Here is a 21963-nt window from a genome sequence, read left to right as displayed (position 1 = left end):
TGTTTGTCCAGCCTTGATGTTTCAAGTAATGGGGAGGTGACTCTTGGTGGAGGGTTTTCCTAGTGTTCATTCAGCTCTTCCCTTTCCCTGTTTTGCCCCATCCCTTTCCAGTATCTGAAAGGGGTCAACAAGAAAGCTGGGGTTTGGCTTTTTGCACGGGAATGGAGCGAGAGGACAAGGGGAAATAGTTTAAAACTTGAAGAGAGGAGATTTAGGTTGGACATTAGGAGGAAATTCTTCAGTATGATGGTGGGGAGCCCCTGGCCCAGGCTGCCCCCAGAAGCTGTGGCTGCCCCATCCCTGGCAGTGTCCAAGGTTGGATGGGGCTTGGAGCACCCTGGGCTGGGGGAGGTGTCCCTGCCCATGGCAGGGGTGGCACTGGGTGGGATTTGAGGTCCCTTCCAACCCAAACCATTCTATGATTCTATATAGATGCCTATGCACCTTTGGGCTCTCACTTCTCATGTTCTTGCAGGCAGTTGTGTGCCCTCAAATCATCTCATGCTTTCTTTGTGTTTCTGCCCAAAGAACCTGTGCACAATTCTGTGTTGTTTTACTGATTTTCATCAGAGCTTCTGCTGTGCAGCCTCACAGGTTTGAGGACAAAAATATACAAGTTTCATTTAAATAACTGTAGTGGAAACTTTCTATGGAAAGGAGATACCCCAAAAAGCCCCTGAGAGAACAAAGCCTTTCAGATTAACTTCCTTTTGCTGCATTGTTTTCCGTTTGCATCAGCCGTTTGTCTCCTTTGGGCTGTGCAGTTGTGGTTCTTTGGTGTGTCATCCAGCAAAAGTACAGCAGAACTTCTCTCCACAGCAGAGAATTGCTAATTTTTTATTTTATTTTATTTTATTTTTTTGTCAGAAGGCAGAGAAAAAAAAAAAAACTAACCCAACCCAGCTGCACCTTGCAAAGTGGGTTTGTGACATGAGTGGAGTTTAAAAATGACAAAAGATCTTGGATGCTGTGCTCAAGCAAAGCACTTTTGTGTCATCTGTCAGATGAGGAGGTTGATGAAGAAGAGTTGTAGCATAAAAATTGCTGCAGTGTGGGAGCTTCTTGTCCGGGGAGATGAAAATACTGTGGGATTCAGCACATGCAGTGCAGAGATGGGCATCTGTTGGCCACCAACTAGAGCTCATCTTGCCCTGGGGTTGCTTTAGCAGACTGCTAAAACCTTAAAACCCCTGGAAGGTTCTGGTTTCTGCTTTGGAGCTCAGCATGCCTGCACAGAGTGGTGCAGGGGGTTTCATCTCCCCCCGTGCTGCAGGGTAGGGTGGGGAGAGCTTTCTGGTCACTCTCCCTTGAGAGGAACCTGGATGTTTGTGTTTTGAGGCTGGAAAGTGAAGCTCTTTATTTGGCATTGCCAGGAAGACAAAGCAAAGATTTGTTGCTTAATGAGTCATTAGTGCATATGTTTGGCCATCTTATTTTGTACTGAAAGAACTGCCTATATGATGCTTTCTGCTCAGAGATGGAGGTCAGTGTTCAGCAAAGAGATTCTGCTTTCTTTTTTACACTGTTTTCTCAAACTGATTTCATCCTGGGCTCAGGTCTCATGAGTGCCTGGTTCAATCTCAGTTCACAGCCTTGCTCTCTTCCTTTGGTTCAGTAGAGTATTTTCTGCAGAAGTGTCAAAAAGTTAAAAGTCCCAAACACTTCCCCACGCCTGTGACTCTCTTTGCTTCTCTTGATGACTTCTAAAGGCAGAGGCAATGTTTTTGACACCTTGAAAAATCTATGAATTACCACACAGAAGTAAAATAAACCCAGCGAGCATCAGCTGCAGAAATTGCCACAGACACTGTGGCATGCTTGGCAGCAGGTTTCCTCAGAGAAGATTGTGTGTCTAATAGGTATACAAAACGTGGGAAGGAGGGGGGTTTGCAGATCTCCTGAGGGTCTTCCATCAAGACATCACCGTGGCTGTGAGGCTGCAGCTGCCTGCTGCCTGCTCAGGGCTGGAGGGACTTCCATGGATCCCTGCCAGGATGGAGAAGTTGGAGCTGCCTGTCTGAGGGGTCATGTCCTGGCCCCTGCAGGGAGGGAGGTGGCTGGGGGGGGGGGTTGTATCCCACCCTTTCACACCACATTTTCATTGAAACACTTGGGTTGAAGCTGTGTTGCCTGCTGAGCAGATGCCCAGTAGATGAGAAAGAGAAGACTTCTGGTCATTTGCAGCCTACAAAAAGTGACCTCCTGAGAACGTGGAGCCTGATAGTGCTAAAGGTTTATATTTGAAGAAGAATCCAGAGGTATTTCCTTGCTAATCACTTGTTTCAGAGCACCATAGACTGCAGGACTCGTTTTTCCTTTTTTTACTTGTTTGTGGCTTGCAGTATCTGCTGCTGAGAGTGCCTCTTCTTCCCCTCAGGCCACAGTTTCAGGCTTCTTGCTTCCTACTTGGGAATGTAAAAAGAAATGGTGATGGTGGGTCTAGAAGAGGTGCATGGAGAACAAAGACCCAACTTGAGGAGACTGTCAGGAGTTCCCCCAAAGCAGGAGCTTTGTGCCAAGTACCAGGTGGGTTTCACCCGACAGCTCCCCATGGGTGAAGGGTGTTACCCAAGCTGGCAGCATGGTCAGTCCATCCCTACAGGGGCTTTAGTTGAATTCCCGAGATGATGACAAGAAAGTCCTGGATTTTAATTTTGACATTGATGTTAATTAATCCTGATCCATTGTTAGGAGAGTATGAGGCCAGGCAGGAAATGAGAAAAAAAAATAAGAGAGAAAAAAATATCTCTGATCTCACACTTCAGGGTGTGGGGAGGGAAAGCTTTGAAGATGCTGAGTCCTTGCTGCAGTATAATAGATTAACTTTTTTGGTTTTGGCTCATGAAGTGCTCTTTTCCCTCACCCTTAGAAGCATCGGATGTAATTAAGCTCAGAAGCAATGGCTCTTTCCAGCTCTTTCCTGTCAGCAGGGTGGAATAGCACATAAATGGTGGATTTTACTTTTCTTTCTTCTCAGGGGGTGAATGGCCAGTCCAGAAATTGAGTTCCTTGGTGCTGGGCAACCTCCTGAGCACCACAGCTGTGTTAGTACCTGTTCTCACCTTCTGAATCAAGAGCCTGGATGCTTTCAGTTGCATTTTCAGTGGCAGCATCTTGTGCAGATCTGCTTGGGGCACAGACCTGGTGGGGACATGGGGGCTGAAGCCCTGCCAGCAGTAGTGCAAAGCCCACAGCTTGGTCAGAGAGCAGAGCTGCCCACGTGTGACCATCTCCAGACAGAGTCACTGCAAAGGAAACTTTCCAGACATCTCCTTGTTATACTAGTTGTGGGGTTTTTTTGTTTGCTTTTTTTGAGTATTTTGTTCAGTTTTGGTCTCTGCTGGACAAAAAGGGTGTGGACAGGCTGGAGAGGGTCCAGAGAAGAGCCATGAGGATGATCAGAGGATTGGAGCATCTACCATATGAGGAGAGGCTGAGAAACCTGGGTTTGTTCAGCCTGGAGAGGAGAAGGCTCAGGGGAGACCTTCTGACCATGTTCCAGTAATTCAAAGGGTCTACAAAGAAGATGGAGACTCCTGATTTCCAAGGAGTCCCATGGACAAGACAAGGGGCAATGGGCACAAATCACTCCTGGGGAGATTCCCATTGGGCACAAGAGGAAAACTTTTCACCCTGAGGACAGTCAGAGATTGGAATGGTCTCCCAGGGGCAGGGGTGGATTCCCCCACTTGGGAAAGTTTGGATTCTCAGCTCAATGGGTGCTGGGACATCTCAGATCAACAATAATTTGGGAAGGGTTGAACCAGGTGTTCCTTGAGGTCCCTTCCAACCTGACATTCTGTGTTTCTGTGATTTACATAGCTGTTGTCAACCTGAAATAGATTATTTTCCATCTAAATGTTTTTGCAAGCTTTTATTCAACAGGAATGGAGAAGCAGCGTGGCTCTTCCCTGTCTGAAGGCATCTGCTGAGGGGATGCTGGGGTGATGAGCTGCCTGGTGGACGTGGTGGTGCCACCATCTTCCAGAAATGCCCAGGGAAAGGTCGTAGAAGCCCCAACCCTCCTCTGGTGTAGGAATTTTAAACTTTTGTTCACACTGATGCCACAGTTATTGCCTGGAGACAGAAAGCAGGCAGCCTTGTTAGTGAGGGTGAGAGCAGCCACTTGAGCTCCAGTGCCTGGACTGCTGCTTTTTTCCCCCTCCTTTTCTTTTTCCTTTTGATCTGATGTTCTTTGTTCAAAACCCAGATGGGGCAGATGCCTCCCAGTTCAGACTGGTGTAACTTACTGGCAGAAGTCTGCCTCCTGTTTCATAGGATGTTCCCCAGCTATGTTGGGGTAAGGGCTGGAGACCCAGCTTGTCAAAGGTGATGTGAAAGGAAATCTGTGCAGATGTTTATGCATCAGCAAGGGCAGAATTCATTCCCACTGGCATTTCAGCTGCTCTTTGTGATTAGAGATGCCCTGGAGAAGCCTCAGCAGTAGAGGAGTGATGTGACAGTAATACTGTCCCCAAGCCAAGGCAGTTTTGTGCTGGCTGGCATCACTGTGTGCTTCTGAAGTGCTGATTTTTCTTTTGTTTTATTTTTTTTTTTTTTTAACTTTCCCTTTAAAATGAAAATTCTCTCCAGTTCAAAGTGATGCCTCTTCTGGCACTGAATTTTCCTGGCTCATCTCCAGCCTGGTGCCAGCAGGGCTTTGGTGCTGCTGGGGGAGTAGCAAGGGCTGCTGGAAGCCCCTTTTGGCTTCTGGAGGTGGTTGGTGAGGATCTGTGCACAGCCCAGGGACTGTCCCTTCATTGGGTGAGCAAAGGGAAGATTCTGTGGCTTGCTGGTTTGCCTGGACCAACCTGGCCCCAGCCACACCAAGGCCATTGCAAGGCTCTTTGCCAGGCCAGGTGAGATGCTCTGTTGCAGCTTCCACCTGCCAGACTGGGAGCTTATTTTAAACCTATTTTAAAAAATAAATAAATTCCAGCTTATTTTAAATCTGGTTTTGCACTCAGTAAATGTGACTAAAAATATTGTTTTCATTCAGCAGCCATCAGCCTCCTGCCCTCCAGCCCTGTCCTTATTCTGTGCAGGTTACTTCTAATGAGAAATCAGTGCTGCTGCAGTCTTCCACTTGCCATCAAATATTTCCTGTGTGTGGGAAGGCAGATTTGTTAAAAAATACAACTGCTTTCTCCTCCTATTATATACTGCCACAAGCAGGGCATTTGCAAACGTTTGAGCCAGCCCTCTGTGGAATACACTTTAATATTTCCCAGAGATTATTCTGAGATGACACCAGGACAAGGTTTTTCTTTTAACGTGGAAGATCTGCATGACATTGGCATGTGATTTGGTCTCCTCAACTCTTCTATCCACAATATTGAGATGATTATAATAAGTTCTTTCCCCTACCTGGCTGGCACAGATAGACAGGAGCTGGGAGGATGGGGCTGCCTGGGTGGCTCAGGTGCTGGATGGGTCCGTGGCCTCAATTCTCATCATGGAATTAATTAGCAATGGTTGGGTTGGCTTGTGGGGGTTCAGCTGGTCAATTACTGGGTTGCTTCACCCCTTGAAACAAAATTAAGACTTCAAGTAGACCCATCTCCTCCATCAGACACCTGATGGATGGTGTCTTCACTTTTCTGTTGGGTTGGGGTGAGCCCCCACAGCTCTCCTTCATTTTTTTTAGTACTTTTCTTGTAGAGAAACAAGATAAACCAGGTGCCTCGAGTTGCCAAAGAGTGGGTGTGAGTCCACTTGTGCCTGGTTAGGGCAGGCCCCTATTACCAGGGGGCCAATAAAGGTGGGACACACACCCACAGAGAGAAGCTCACTCTGGTGCAAGGCAAGGGAGAGGCCAGCAGCTCGTGGAGCCTCAGGAGCAAGAAAGGCTCCTCCTGCTACATTTTCTTCTCTTGGCTGCTGGTGAAATTTAGGACTATGACATCTTGTGCTAAGCTTCTCTCCAGCTCTGGAGCCCTCAGCACAGGAAGGACATGGACCTGATGGAGCATGGAAATGCTCAGTAGGCTGGAAAACCTCTCCTAGGAAGCCAGGCTGAGGGAACTGGGGGTGTTCAGCCTGGAGAAGGCTCCAGGGAGACCTCATAGTGATGGAGAGGGACTGTGTGCATGGGTCTGGATGAGGGGCAAGAGATGTTCAAGGTGAGGCTTGAGGATGCTCTGAGCACCCTGATCTGGGTGAGGGTGTCCCTGATACTGCAGGGGTTGGACTGGGGGACCGTGAGAGGTCCCTTCCAACCCAAATCATTCTATGATAATAATCTTGACAAGTTCATTCCCTTATGTTGTGATCTTCTTGAAGTGTCTGAGGACCATGATGATGCCTCCCTGTCACCTTTACTCTATAGTCTAGATAAATGCTATTTTTTTCATTGTTTTCCTAGTCTGTGCTTTCTCAGTCTCTGATTATTCTTGCTTTCTGCACTGGAGCTTTCTCTAGAATTTTTTTTTTTAAGTCTAGTAGTGCTACAGAACCCCAAAGTTCCCTTTGTGCCCCTGGTGCCCTTCTCCATGTATGTGTGATGAGGGAAGAAATTAGTTGTGCTGAGGGTGCTGGAAGGCTGCCCCAGGCTGCCCAGAGAGGTTGTAGATGTTTCATCCCTGGAAAGATTTATTGTCAGGCTGGATGGGGCACTGAGCAACCTGAGCTTGTTGTAGTTGTTCCTGCTCTCTGCAGGGGGGGTTGGACTAAATGATATTTAAAGGTCCCTTCCAACCCAAAGCTTTCTGTGATTCTGTGTTGGGTTTTCTTACAGAAATATGACTGTTCATCCCCTGTGTAGTTTGTGATTTCCAGTTATCCTGAGATGCTTTTAAAAAACCCCACCCTTGTGAATTGATATTTATTTCCCTTGTGTCCATGCCATTAATTATTCCTGCCTTAGCACTATTCACCCATCATTCCTGAACTGTCTTTTTCTTTTTTTTTTCTTTTTTTTTTTTTTCCAGACCAATTCTACAATTTATCAAGATCATTTTGAATCCTAATCCTGGCCTCCGAAGTACTTGCAGCCCATCCCAGCCTGGTATCAGCAGCAGTTTTAGTAAGCATACCATGTTTCATCATTCAGATAAATCATAAAAATACAGACTAAAGCTGGGACACTTGGCCACCCAGCCAAAAGGTATTTCCCTTTGGCAGTGGGCTCTGGGGCAGCATCCTGCAGTGCAAAAGGCAATATGATGAGTGTCCCAAAGCAAGAGATTTCATCAACCCCTTGGAAGTTTTGGAATGAGAATTAAGTTTATTTACCATGCCAGTTCCTGAACAAGACCAGGGGTCTGAAAGAATAGAAACTATCCTTTCTTGGGAAGTCAGCAAGTCCACTTTTTCCTATGTTTTTGTTAAAGTTTTTTCATAGAATCACAGAATTGTCACGGTTGGCAAAGACCTCTAAGATCAGCATGTCCAGACATCAACCCAGAAAATCCCACCATGCCCACTGGAGCACGTCCTGAAGTGCCTCAGCTACACATTTTTTTTTAACACTTCCAGGGATGCTGACTCCACCACCTCCCTGGACAGCCCCTTCCAACACCTGGGCTAAACCTGTTCTGGTGCAACTTCACACCATTTATTTCTTCTTGTCCTGTTGTTATTTGCTTGGGAGAAGAGGTCTGAAACCCCTCCAGGGATGATGGGGACTCCACCACAGAATCCCTCAGGCTGGGAAAGCCCTTCAAGATCCTCAAGTCCAACCATGACCCCACTGCTGACCAAGGCCACCCCCACCCCATGTCCCTCATCCCCACATCTCCAGGGGTTTCTCTGAAACCCCTCCAGGGATGATGGGGACTCCAGCCCTGCCCTGGGCAGCCTGGGCCAGGCCCTGACAACCCTTTCCAGGGAGAAATTCTTCCCCAGCTCCAACCTAAACCTCCCCTGGCACAACTTGAGTTGTGCCCAAAGTTCCTCTTGTCCCATCCCTTGTTCCTTGGGAGAAAATGTTAAGGAGTGCTTGGGGCTGTGATCCAGAGGGAAGGAAAGCAAACACAGTTTGTTTCATGACTTCCAGGCAGGGGTGGGTGATGGTGGGGACCTGCTTGGGGTGGCAGCAGCTGTGTGTCCATCTAGATGGTCTTTTTGTTTGTCCTTTGCTTGGACTTTTTAGCCCTCTGGCTCAGGCACCACGTTTCTGTAGCACAGGACTACCCAGTTTTGGTGGAGATGGTGAAGGGTGCATTATTCCATGGTGTCTGAATTTCCTTGGGGTCTGATAGATGAGGCTTTATAGACCAAGCTGATACTTATAACACAATGGGCAAAGCCAGATGCTGCCCATGGAGACAGAAATATAGTGGAGAGTCACTGTTTGTGTTAAAATGTTGGTGTTAAACAAGAAATGACAATGGAAGAGGTGGATGGAGCCCACAGGTAATCACTTAAGAAGTATGATTTCTGGACCCTTCCTCTGTCACCTGTATGTCTTTCCCAAAATTACAAGAATTTGAGAAGAAATTCATTTCTGTGAACAAAGATTTGCAATTTGATCTTTTCAAGGCCTCTGGACTACATAAAACTGATTTATTCTTGGGGGGAAAAGCCTTAAATACCACTGTAGAGAGTACATCATGTGAGTGATGTACTATCTGGTAGTGTGGTGTTAAAAGCAGGTGCACAAAAGTAATTAATCTTGAAGAGAGGGTAGAAAAGCTTACAGTATGAGTAAGTGATGATTACTGCTGCAATAATCAGATTAATTAGGATTCATTTATTTGTCTGGCTTTTATTTAAGTGAAATAAAAACATGTCTGAAGAATTTTGTTGGAAACCTGTAGGAGTTTTAGCAATATTTTTTCCTTGGTTCTGGTGGTGCAATATATAAATCTCTGGCTGTTTGGGCTTTTAGGGAGGATTGTATCATGTCCAGCATCTAAAACCATCCATCTCCCCTTCTGTCTTCTGTTGTCAGTCAATCCCTCTCTTGTCACCTTCCCCATGTTGCCTGTCTGTAGGTGGCCCCTGTGCTAATGTCTTTAAATACATTTCTTCTCACAGCTTTTTTTGAGAATTGTACCAAATCTCCCCTCTGGCAGCATCCTAGTTCTGCTCCTGACCTTCTGCTATGGCAAAACTCCATCTGCAAAGCATCCTTGCCCCATCCTACACGTGGCCTTTTCCCTCTGGAATGATCCTGCTGTAATTTTCCACTTGTGTGTCTCACCAAAAGCCATATCTTTTCTCACTTGCATATGCCACTGACATCCCATCCCTTTTTTTTTTTTTTTTTTACTTCTTCTTTCTCTTGCAGTTTTCCATTTCTGAAAAGCTGTTCAGATATTTCCCAAAACAAAACTGTGGGGCATTGCATATGTGCTTGCCCATATGTATCCTCATATAGAGAAGGCTGCAGAACAGGATCTGGCAAAGGAGGTAATTTTCCATCAGATTCATCCTTCTATTCTCGTTTCCTATTTAGTCACCATGCAAAAAGTGAGCTTCCTCAGGAAGGTTCAGCCAAAATATTAAGGTCATAGAATCACAGAATGTCAGGTTGGAAGGGACCTCAAGGAACACCTGGTTCAACCCTTCTCATCTTATTGTTGATCTGAGATGTCCCAGCACCCATTGAGCTGAGACTCCAAACTTTCCCAAGTGGGGGAATCCACCCCTGCCCCTGGGAGACCATTCCAAGGTCTGACTGTCCTCAGGGTGAAAAGTTTTCCTCTTGTGTCCAATGGGAATCTCCCCAGAAGCAATTTGTGCCCATTGCCCCTTGTCTTGTCCATGGGATTCCTTGGAAATCAGGAGTCTCCATCTTCTTTGTAGCCCCCTTGAATTACTGGAACATGGTCAGAAGGTCTCCTCTGAGCCTTCTTCTCTCCAGGCTGAACAAACCCAGGTTTCTCAGCCTCAGAGGTGCCTGTCTGCAGGGTTGGTCCATTCTGCATCCAAGGAATGTTTTCCTTTTCTCTTACTTTACTGGTGCAGATGGGGTACCAGAGGTGTCAGCTCAGGGTACATCCTCAAGGCTTTGCATTAGGATCTGGCTCCCCAGCAGCAATGAGGTTTCACACCCAGAGCCCACAGAGTCTGTTTCAGACCTGGGGTCAGCTCTTGGGAACCACATCCCTTCCCCTAAGTTACATGTAGCTTTTTCTTTTCACTTTTTATCAGGAAGCCCACTGTTACTTCCAAAATCTTCTTTGTCTCATTCCTCTTTTTAAACCCTGGAATTTTTCTTTCCATTGGCAGAGGGGTGCTATGACCAATTTTGGACCCTTCCCTTCTGTTTTTCCAGTGTTTTCTCTCAGGCTGGTGATCTGCACAAGTCCTTTCTTCGCCCAGGAGAGTGAATCACAGCTCCTGGGTTACCCTTTACCCAGCTAGAGGTGATGTTTTTCAGCAAGGTAACACACACTCTATTTTAAGCTGCCTCTAAAAATAAATTCCAGCACAAGTTGGTGTTGTGACAGCAATATTTGAATTGGGACTCTTTTCTTGATGATTCATAGAAAGAAGATGAGCTTTCCTAGTCTTACCCTGGAGTGAAACAACGTAGGTGAGCTGCTGATCAGACCTGAAAGTCAAGGCAGCCACGAGGACTTTTCTCATTAGGTCTGCTGGCTTTTCCCCTAGGCCTCAAGTGTCACATTAAAATCAGGACAAGGTTTTTCTACTGGAAGTGTCTGATAGCTCACACAACACATTCTGTATGTGGGCAGTGTCCCACTGTGCTTTGGGGACCTGATGGCATCGTTGCACCGAATGATAACTAGTGGCTAAGGGGAGTAATGAGGAAAGAGATGATGGTTCCTCTGGGAGGCAGGATGGAGATTTAAAACTTGTTGGATGCTCTCAGAGCTACAGAGAAGAAGTACAGGAGCCAGAGATACTGAGTGAGGGGGAGGTAGGCATTGCAGGAGTATCTCAAAAGCAGGGGAAAGGACCAAATAACAGAAATGTCCCCTCAGGTGTCCACATCACTGTCAATAACAGCAGTTCTTGTATGTCCAGGTGAGTAGCAAGATCTCAAGGTTGTTCACTTCAAGTCAAGTATCTTTTAAAGGCCAAATACCTTGAGAATTGTGATCATAGAATCATAGAATAGTTTGGGTTGGAGGGGACCTTTAAAGCTCATCTAGTTCTATCCCTTCTGCAGTGAGCAGGGACATCTTCACCTGGATCAGGTTGCTCAGAGTCCTGTCCAAACTGACCTTGAATGTTTCTAGTGACATGGTGTAAGGTTTACATTACATTACTCCAGCCAGATAACTTGCTTTCCTGCTGCCAGCAGTGCTCCCAGTGCTAACAAGACATCTCTCCAGGCTGCCTGATAGAAGCCAGGTTTTATTTGGCTCCTTCCCCTTGCAAGAACCAGGCAGTGTGTCCTGTGCTCCTGCTGGTACAGATCAGCAAAGGGAAACACAAGTGGAAGAAGGCTTTCTTTGCACCCCAGTTGTGTTTCTGGGTGACATTGTACCAAACGTGGTGTGAACAGGAGAGGAGCCTGATCCATAGAAACTACAAACTTGATTTTTCTCCTCCTCCTGACCTCTGCTGTGGTGTGAATAGTGGCTGGAGAGAGGCACAGCAGAGAGGGACCTGGTTGAGAACCAAACATGAGCCAGCACTGTGCTCAGGTGGCCCAGAAGGCCCATGGCACCTGGCTTGTCTCCGGAATAGTGTGGCTAACAGGGCTAGGGATGGAATTCTCCCTTTGTACCCAGCATTGGTGGGGCCTCAGCTCAAGTGCTGTGTCCAAGTTCTGGGCCACTCACTTCAAGAAAACTATTGAGGTGCTGGAACAGGTCCAGAGGAGAGCAAGGAGGCTGTGAAGGGACCAGGGGGAAAGTCTGATGAGGAGAGGCTGAGGAGGGAGCTGGGGTTGTTTAGGCTGGAGGAGAAGAGATTCAGGGGGGACCTGATCACTCTCCAGGTACCTGAAGGGAAGTTGTAGTCAGGTGGGGGTTGAGCACTTGAGTGTCAGGATGAGAGAGCATGGCCTGAAACTGTGCCAGGAGAGGTCTGGGGTGGATATCAGGAAGCATTTCCTCATGGAGAGCATGATCAGGCAGTAGAATGGAATGCCCAGGGAGTGCTGGAGTCACCATTTCTGGATGTGTTTAAGGAAAGGCTGATGGGGCACTGAGTGCCATGGTCTGGCTGATGGGATGGTGTCAGGCCATGGGCTGGGCTTGATGAACTCAGGGTCCTTTCCAGCCTCAGTGATTCTGTGAAATGCATTACAGAAGGTGAAGACTTCATGGGAAGACACAGAGGAAAGTTATTTGAGTGCTGAGTTCAGTGGTATCTCTGTGTACCACAGATGGCCAGAAAGTCCTGGCCATATGGAGGTGTGCACATCTCCCTGCTGAACAACAGGAAAGCTGCTCACAGAAATGAAAGGTTCTATGCCACAAACCTAGGGCCTGATCCTGTTTTCCTTAAGTTCAAACCCTCTTGGTGTCAGAGGGTTGGATGCTAGTCTGTAATATTTCTTCTCCTCTCCTTCTCATATGAATAAGCCCTTCAGACCATGACAGCATCCTCCTGGCCTCTGGCTTCCCAGAGCTCCCTGTGGTGGCCCAAACCCTCAGCACGATGCAGTGAAGTCAGGATTTTTTTGCTCTTCTGGAAGAGGCAATGAAGCTCCAGCACTCAATTCAGGGGGAAGATTGCTGCGTGGGAAGTGGGAGGAAATTATCATTGCTTGCTTGCAGCGTGGTTCTTGAGAGTGGAAAAAGAGAAGCTTTTCATGATAAGAGGGGGCAAAACAGGACGTCTGGGCTCTGAGACCAGCTTGGCATGCAGCACTTCACCAGGACCCTGTAGTACAGGAATGATGGATTTCTATTTTTGTGAGGCTGTCTAAGGATTGGCTGGTGGTGGAGTTGGGCTGTTGGGGTAAAACATTATGCTTGGGAAATTTGTTACCTTCCCAGCTGGCAGCAGGGAGAGGAGCAGAAGGTCAGTAAGGCCTAATCCTGCCCTTACTTACTGTGCATTTCAGGAATGGCTGCTTCAGGGACAGTGGTCACCCCAGTGCAGTGACAGTAAAAGACAATCAGAATTGTTCTTGAGGCAGCAGCGTGCTGGGGCTGGGCAGAAGGGTTTTGGTTTTAATTGCAAAGATAGAGGCTTTTTACCCTGCTGTTTCCTTCCTCTGTCTTCATTAAGAAAATGACAATCAGAGTGAAAATGAAATACCCCAGGGAAGTAAAATCCTTCAGGTGCTGATGTCCTCTGCCCTGCAGTCCAGTGCAACCCTTTCAGATAAGTTTGCTCCTTGCCTCACGGTGGAGGGGAAGGGCTCATATGCAGAGCATCAAAGCAGGTGAGATAATGAAACCAGTGAAGAAGTGGAAGGAGCCCAAATCTCACTTGTCTGAACTGAAATTAAGGGTTTTAATTAGCTCACTGGGATGGGGGGAGGTGTCAGAAGTCACGTTTGTGCCCCCAGTGCTGCTCTGTCAGGGGCTGGAGCTGTGTAGGGAGCAGGGGAAATCCCACTGCCACCACCAAGGAGTTAATCCCAACATAATAATCCCATTCTCTCTGGGAGAGGAGTTTCTCCGTGGGGTAAAATGCATGATTGTGTGTTCTGGCAAGAGCTTTGCAGTGTGAAATAAACACCCTTTTGGATAATAGCCTTCATTGAGCATTGTGCCTGGGAACTCATCATGACACGTGTCAGCCCTGGGCTGGGGAAGCTTCCTCCTTTTGCAGCTCAGCAAAATATTTATACAGTGTCATCTAGTAAACCAGTTCCTCCATGCCACAGGGAGAAGTGGCTCTGGAGCTCTTCTGAAGGGCTGACCTTGCTCCCAATCCCTCCAAAAATAGTGAGCACAGCTCAGCTCCATGCAATCTGCCAGCCAGATGGAACAGCTCCTGCCTTTGCTCCCCTGTTAGCTTTACTTTTTTAGATTGCTGTAATAGCCCTGCAGTTTTATTGTTGCTTTAAGTCCCTGGAAAGTAGCTTTAAAAACAGCAGTCCCCATCCTCAAGCCGTGCCCTGGGATGCTAAGGGGTAAAGTGCAGGGGCTGATGGTGGTGTTGTGTTCAACTCTGAGTCTTAGGTACTGCCAGTTCTGTGTCTATTAAGTTGTTAAGGAAAAAAAATAAAAATCTTTTCTTTTCTTCTCTGCAGTATTTAAGAATAGTATTTAAAAATCCTTGGTGCTACAGAAAAAGTAGTAGGAATTTTGCTGCAAGATGTCAGAACTGGAATGTTAAAGAGACAGCAAAGAATAGAAATCTCTTCCTTTTTTTTTTTTTTTTTTTGTTTTTTTTCCATTTAACCTTAAGCAGCATAAAATCTCAATGACCAGAGAAAATGATGATGGTTTCTGGCTCCTGACCTTTGCTGCTCATCGAAAGCCGTTCCACAATGTCACTGTCAGCCTCTGCAGACCACAAAACCAGTTGCTGCTGGAAAGTTTGTGTAAGATGTATAGAAGGCTGATTGAAACGAAGCATGTTTCCAAAAATTCTTGATGTTTTGGTTTGTGTAAGGTCTGAAATGTAAAATATGTTTCTCTTCTCCCAAATAGATCTCAAGCAGTAATTGTAGGTGGGGAATTACAACATATATGGCTGGTTTTAGGAAAGGCCCACAAAGATCTGTTCATGGCTTGTGGTAGTCAGGACATTTTTCCTCGAAGAGCAAAAACAACAACCAAAAAATTGGTATTTAATTTTATAGATGTAGGGTTTGGGCTACAAAGCTAAACAAAGTAAGCCTAGAAAAAAGGAACAGAATCTTAGAAGAAATCGATCACTGGAACATCTTAACTAGAGAACTGCTTCTTCTACCACTATTTATAGTCTTTAAATCAAGGCTGTTTGCTGTTTTCATAAGAGATATTGAAGCTCAAGGGCAAGAGATGAGCTGGATGCAGAAATGTCTGAGGTATTCTGCAGCCTGTGTTTAGCAGGGGGTCAGGCTTTCTCATCTGTCATTCTGTCTCCTGGTGTTAATATTTGAGGATCTCTGAAAACCCCGTGAAACTCTGGCATCACATTTTGAAAATCAACCTTTTGATCATCCTGAAAATGCTTAATCCAAAAAATCAAGGCTCTTAACTCCAGTGTGTTTGTTTTCCTGAAGTTCTGTACCTGTAGTGCCCTTTGTGAGTCAGAATAGGACTTCTCAAGGCAGATGCTGGGCTACCTGCTCACCAGTTTGTTGCTGTAAGGCTTTGGCATCACAGAACAACCCCTGGAGCCCCGCAGGTCACAGCATTTGGTTTGTGAGCTGTGCAGAAGCTCACTGTGAAAACAAACAAGCTCTTGTGCAATTATCACACAGTCCTTGTATTTTTAATTTAACACTTTTGTACCCAGGCCTGGACTTCCTTCTTTCTTCGATGATAATTTTTTATTTTCTGTCTTTCTTCTCTTATACTCCAGAGTTGGTTGTATGAATGCTACTTACTCTTCCTAAGGGAATGAAAAATATCTTCCAGATGGGCTTATTTCTCTATTTTTAGGTGTGTGTCAGATTGCTACTTGTCTGCCCAAGCATCCTCTCTCTGCAGCCAGAGCTGGGACACGTTTACAGCTCTCCTCCCTCACAATTCTGCTGTTCATGAATGAATTCAAAAGGCTCAAAGAGGAAAAATTTTGCAAAGCAGAAACCAGGGTCATAATTCCAGGTTCCTCAGAAGAGGGCTCCTGCACAGATGCCAATTAATTGCTTGGCCTCCTTCAGCTTTGGACCCTGTTGGTTTCGGGTGAGCAGGTCTGGTAGGTGATGGGGCTTTATGAAGCCTGAAGGATGATTCAGCATCTTCCACCCCAGCTCAGGTCAGGAGGTTGGGTCTCCACCATTCTTCCAGCTCCACCTTCTGGTCTGCAGCCCTGCAGGGTGGAGGAGCCCGGGGCAATGCAAGATGCTGAGAGGTTTGGAGGGAGATGCTCCCCAGCACCTGCAGCCTGCAAGTGGAGAAGTGAAACTCCTGTGTGGCTGCTGGCCAGCAGGCAAGGAGGTGGAGGAGCTTGGGGGAAACCTCAGCAACCCTTCTGCTGTGTTTTTTCTGCAGGGTTTCTGAGCTCTCAGGGTGCTGGGCTGGGGTGCTGTGGGTCCTGGGTGAGCCAGGAGGTGTGGGACCACATCCTGCCCCAGTGTGGGGCAGAACCCCAGCACCACCACTGCTGGGAGGAAAGGTGGGGAGAGAATTACTGAGCTTGTACTGATGCTGAGCAAGGTCTGAGCAGCAGGAGAGCTGCAGATCTTGGAGCTCCTTTCCATGCTGTCCTGGGGGACATTTCTCCTGCTTCCCTAGGAGTCCCCCACTGCTCTCCTTTCTTTCAATGACTGTCTCACAAAATTTTTAAAGTTATTGATCTGACAGAGGGCTGGTGTAGCTGCAAGCTTGCCTGGGTGTTTCCCACTCTCTAGTTGGTTTATTTAAAGAAGGGAACTCTTGCTCCAGACCTGGCCTGGCTGTTGGGTTCCTTAAGGAGAAATCTCCCATTTCTCGTCCTTAACAAGGTGTGACTGGAGGCAGCTGTTCAGGGCATGTACAAACCTTGTCCAACACCTTTTTTGAACCTGTCCCCCACTGTTTTATACTTGTACTGACATAGCTGTCCTGCTCAGCTGTCGAGCAGATGAAAGGCAGTCTCTGCTCTCTGCTAGAGCCAGCAGGGTCTGCAGAGCAGCCATAAACCAGACCTACACCAGTAAATGAAGGTTTGTTTCATTCCTGTCAAAGCCTGTTAGCTATTCTTTTTTTTAAATTTTTAATTTTTTTTTCCCTGCTAAAGCTCAGACTCATAGCAGGAATGCTGGCCTCTTAATAGATTTTTTTTTTTTTTAATATATTTTTCTTAACCTTTCCTGAAGTGGCTGGAGGCAATTTCAGACTTGCCTGGTCTGCAAACATCGTTTTGCACATTAAAGGGAAGGGCAAGACAGAAGTCTTGTTTCAACACTTGGTGCTTCTGTACAGGGTAGTTGTCACCTGATAGTCACCCATCCCTGGACACTACAAAAAGCCCTTGCTCTGAATAATTGAGCATTCTGGTAAGGTGGAGGTGGTCATGGCTGCTTCTCAGGAGCCTGGTAGCAAAAGAGTTGCTGGTTAAGGTTCAGTGCTGTCACAAAAATTGAGTTGCTTCTCATGAATACCTGCTGTCTAAGTATCTACCCATCACAACTAGACAGGTGGATGTAGCAAACACAAGTCTCACTCATTAGTTCTTCTGTTGATGTATTAAGGTGGCCCCAAATGAAGAACATTGAGGCCATTGCAATGCTGTGGATTTTTTTTGCACTCTTGGTTGGGAGTGGGATGAGGCTTGAAGTCCTCTAGAGCAGATTCTTCTGGGTCCTTCAGTTTAAGTCCATGTATGACCTACAGCCCCTGGATAAGGTGTTGTGGTGGACTCAGATGACTTTGTACTCCAGGTCTGCATCCTGGAGGAGCAGGATACGTACCCAGAAGTGTGTTCTTCTTTGGAGCTCTCAGACTTTTATGGAGGTAAAGGGAAAGTGTAAGGAAGTGGCACTGTCTGAAGCAGCCTGGAGACTCAGAGCAAGGAAAGTGCAAGGTAGCACCAGGCTTCTTGGGTTTTAAATTGGCTTCTTGGGTTTTAAATTGGCTTTTAGGACACCTGTTATATCTCAGACACCAGCAGAATTCTCCCAAGTCTTCATTTTGGTAATGAATTGCTCTTTTCATTGCTATATGCTCAATCAATTTTGTCCCACCAGAGAGGAGAGCAGCTTCCTCATCTCTAACCACCTCAGCTCTCCACAGAAATCCACTGGAAGCAGCAGATGCTGGAGCCAATATTTGGTCCAGCTGCATCCTTGCCTAGGAGTCAGAGATGGGGAATTTTTGATGGATATTTTATTCCAGTCAGATTTATAATAGAGACTCTCTGATCTGGAGGAGATCCTGTCTGGCATAGTGAAGATGTGGAAAATCCTGCTCTGAGTTTTCTCTCGTTCCCCTGTGAGTGCTGGTGCTGTGGATTCCTGAGGAACAGGTTTATGAGGGGAAAAACCAGAATAGATGGAGAGCCAGGCAGTGGGGTCCCTATGTAAATATTTACATTCATCTACAAGAAGTATCTGTTAAGAAGAGACCAATCACCTGGAAATTAACCAAAACACACTCTGGTTCCCATTAAATGCTCCTTCCTTTCCCTGGCACAAGGTGTATTTTTGTGTGTGCATACAAGGGAGTTTTGTAGAGCTTGTGATGACAAGGAAGCAAACACTGTCCAGACTTGATTCTTTTCTTCCTACAAAGCTAACAACATTCCCTCCAAACCCGGTCATGTTTTTTTCTTTCCTTCCTGTTAAACAAATTCATATCTTGATTTAGAATTATTTCTGCTTTTAATGGCTTGGCTTGGCCTTCCCTAGGAGTACAAGAGCTCTAAAACATGAGGGTTCCCTCTGAGGAACACCAGGGGCTGCCAGCAGTGATGGGGCTTTGCCATCAGAGCAGCTTCATCTGCAGACAGTGATGGGCTGCAGGATCCCAGGGGATGGTTCCCTTCTGTCTGCAGGGCCTTGGAGATCTCTGTGTGGGCAGGGAGAGGGATGGAGGTGGCTGGGTCACAAGGCAGACCATCACGTTGTCTTCAGGTGTTGGATCAGGGTTTCTGTTGGCCACCTTTTAGCTGCTCACCTTGCAGGAACTTCCAAAGCACTGCTTGCTGCCCAGTCCTACCATATCCTGGACATGTTACTTGAATATCCTAATTTCTCTAGACCTAATATGTGTCTGAAGGACACCAAACTCCTATGGAAGCTTGCAGGAATGAGTACTTTAGGAAAAACAGGGCATCAGAGAAAAAGGCATCAGCCTGGGTGTTGATGCGTGCTGGCATGGCAGGGTCAGCTCACCAAACCCACCCAAACTGAGCAGTTCTTCCTGTTTTGTCAATTAAAGCAATGAGTTGATTGCACATTGTGAGTTGTTGCATGGTTTGCAGTGCATGCAGAACTACACAGAGGTGCAGATGCTCTCAGGTGTTTCAGTGCCCATGTGGCTGTGCTGGGGGGGAAGAGGGAGCCTGGATCTGGGCTTGGACTGCAGCTCACAGCCATCAATGACCCCGTCCCCCTCCTTCTTCACCCCCAGGGAGAGGTGTTGTTGGTACAGAGATACCTTCTGTAGCATTTCTTCTCCATGCTTCTGTACCCAAAGTGAACTGAAAGCTTTTTGTGATGTCAGCTTGAAAGATCAGTGTTTCATTTTAGTGAGGTTGTACAAAAACCCCAGAGTCTGGTGTAATTTTATATTGCTTACTTTTTCTTGCATTTTGCTTAATTGCTTCTACTTTGTTGTTAATGGGACAAAAGCAGTTTGTGTAATATCTCAAAGAGTAAAACTATCAAGGAGTGGAGATGGAATTTGTATGCTAAAAGTTTCTTCTTATTGCTTTCATTGCCTTTTAAATTCCTCATTTGGGTTTGTTCAGTCCTACAAACCTGCTGTGCCCTGCAGGCAACACCACTGACCCATCTGTGTCCTGCAGGTACATCCTTAGGGCAAACTTGTCCAGACCCTGGCAGAGGATGAGTTCTCTGTGGGGCAGGATGGAGCAGAGCCCAGACTCACACCTGCTCCCTGCCCCAGCCCTCCTCCAGTCCTTCATTTCTGCTCAATTCTCCAATCAGCCCCAAGCAAGCCTTTCTCCTTATATTTATGAGAGACACCAAAATTCCTCAATTTCCTTACTGTGAAATGACTTCAGCTCCAGCAGTAACCAAATGTCAGGCAACCTGAGGCTGAGTTAAACAGTACAGCTAATAAGCCCATGACACATGTTGCTTTTTTTTTTTTCCTTTGTAATTTTTTTTTTCTTTAATAAAGCCTGAGGGAAAATCTGCTCTCAGAAAGCCCATGAAATGCAAAATCAGCTAGATAGGAAATCATATTAATTCAGTTGGTGAGCATCATGCAAGAAGCTAGGGCATGCAGGCTGGGAAGAGCTGTGGAAGGCTCAATGAGGTATTTCTAGCTTCAGTCTGAAAAGAGTGAAGTTGAAACCTTTTTGCAGACATTTCTCTGTGTCCTTATGGAGCAGAACCCTCTAGGAGTGGCATAGATCTGGCGTGGGGTCTAAACAGGAGTGGCAAAACCCGTGTGTGTAAAACACTGCAGAATACTCAGCCAGGAACAGGAGTTCAGCTCTTTCTTGCAGAGTCAGGAGCTGCTGCTGCTTCTTCCCTGGCAGGCAGGGCTGTATTGCTCTGATTTTCATAGCACCTGAACATCTCATTCCTGTAGCTGCAGGCTTGCCTGCTGGGCAGTCCCCTGCTCCCTTCCTGGCTCTCCTGAAGTCCATCAGAGAAGAGGTTCCAAGCCTGGTCCCTGACAGACAGCACAGAGCAGATGTGGGAGCAGGAGCCAGGACCTGGGATTGCTGTGTGTCATTGCAGGGAAAAATGGTACAGGAAAAATGCTGGGATGAGCTTGTTTCCAATTTGGTGGTTGCTTTGGGGTCTGTTTTTTTTGTTGTTGTTGTTGACTGCAGTGTTAGTTTTGGTCCTCATATCCAGCTGCTGCTGCCTGCCTGCAGCACAGCTGCCTCCTGGGTCTGCTATGGATTTGCATAGGGCTTGACAAGATGTGTGCAGTGAGCTCAGCCTCCTACACATGCAAAACAGCAACTTCATGTGACCTGTGTTCCATCTGACTGGCTGCAGGTCTGCAGGGCAACCTGGCTGCAAGGATGCAATGGATCTGGCTGGGACCCCTTTGTCCTGGTGGCTGCTTGCAGGGCTTTTCAGACTGGAGCCCCACGCTCTCAGGCAGCAGTGAAGAAGGTGTCTGAGAGTTGGCCTCTTAGCAGTTTTTTAACATTTTGGCAGCCTGACCTCCACTGTGGTTCATCTCTTTGTTTAACTTCCCCTCCTGCACTTCCTTCTGCTCCATCCCAGCCCTGGAGATCACCAGACAGTGAGAGGACTCAGTTCCTCCGAGCAGGAGGAGCAGAGCAGTGACTGCCTGCAGGTACAAACCTTCACAATCCAACTTTGGAGCAAGTCAGGCAACTCCTACACCCCTAAATAGAAGGACCCAGGATCAGTTTTCTGACCCTGAGGGCCAGTGACACAAAATGACCTCAGTCCATCTCAGTGTCAAGGCTTTGTGTGTGCTTTCTGAAGGACAAGCTTTGTCTTGAAGCCAAATTCTGCTTCTCACCCAGCAATATAACCTGGGACACTCTTTATACCTGCCTGGGGTTTGCATTATACCTCCCTTGCCCACCAGCCTGTTGGTGTTTGCAGGAGGCCAAGGGAGAGGTGAGCAGGGGGTGGGCAGTGATTCTTGGGCTCAGCAAGACTGAAGTGTCCAGGCATGGCCCTGGGGCAAAGGCAAGGCAGCCTCCCAGGTGAGCTTCACCAATAAATCAGGGGAGGGTCAAGCAAAACCATATTCAGCTGATCTCTACAAACTTGCTGGCTGGGAGACCAGGGACTGTGGTATATTGACTGAAACCTCATTCCCCACTGATTCACCCAGTAATTATGAGATTGAGCAGAAATCATAAACTCCATCTGAACTGTAGTTGTCCCTTTTTTTTTTTTTTTTTTTTTTTTTTGTTTCCCACTCCTGTGGTTTGAAACTCTGTAGAAACAGTTTGGAAGGTTTCTCAATACACAAGTTTAACCATAAGTCTCAGCAGGGGGAACATATTATCAGGGAGAGGCAATTACTGCTTTAGCTGCCTGCAAGACATTACCTTGAAAGGAATCCCCATCTCGCCAAGAGCTGGCTTCCTACTCTTGGTTTGGCATGGTTGGAGCATTCAATTCAGATGAACTTTGAAAGAATCATTACACAGCAGTTGCTTCAAAATATTAGTTTACTAATGACTTTCCTGCACCAATAGGCATGTGAGAAGTGAAAGTAGCAGAGATTTGTAGAGTCCTCTGGAGGAACCACAGTGGTGATGCACACAATCCCTCTTCACAGTCACAATGGCTCTTGAGGGTCCCCTTAGCCATTGCAAGAGAACTGGGTTTTCTTGAGTTTTGTTTGCAAGAAAACAGGATGGGGCTCATCA

The 21963-nt window shown here is 46.7% G+C and overlaps 1 long non-coding RNA gene across 1 annotated transcript in view; it reads left to right on the top strand.

Moving 5' to 3' along the window:
* Positions 1-21963, top strand: part of LOC115599579 — a 39295-nt gene that overhangs the window by 12504 nt on the left and 4828 nt on the right. The window contains exon 3 of the long non-coding RNA XR_003988510.1: positions 6930-7024. This is a non-coding gene — a long non-coding RNA (uncharacterized LOC115599579). The remainder of the gene's footprint in view (positions 1-6929; positions 7025-21963) is intronic.

This window comes from Calypte anna, chromosome 23 (genome assembly GCF_003957555.1).
Source record: "Calypte anna isolate BGI_N300 chromosome 23, bCalAnn1_v1.p, whole genome shotgun sequence".
In the NCBI taxonomy this organism is placed as follows: Eukaryota; Metazoa; Chordata; class Aves; order Apodiformes; family Trochilidae; genus Calypte; species Calypte anna.
Note: the sequence above shows the minus strand (reverse complement) of the source record. Positions and strands in the feature narration are given on the sequence as shown.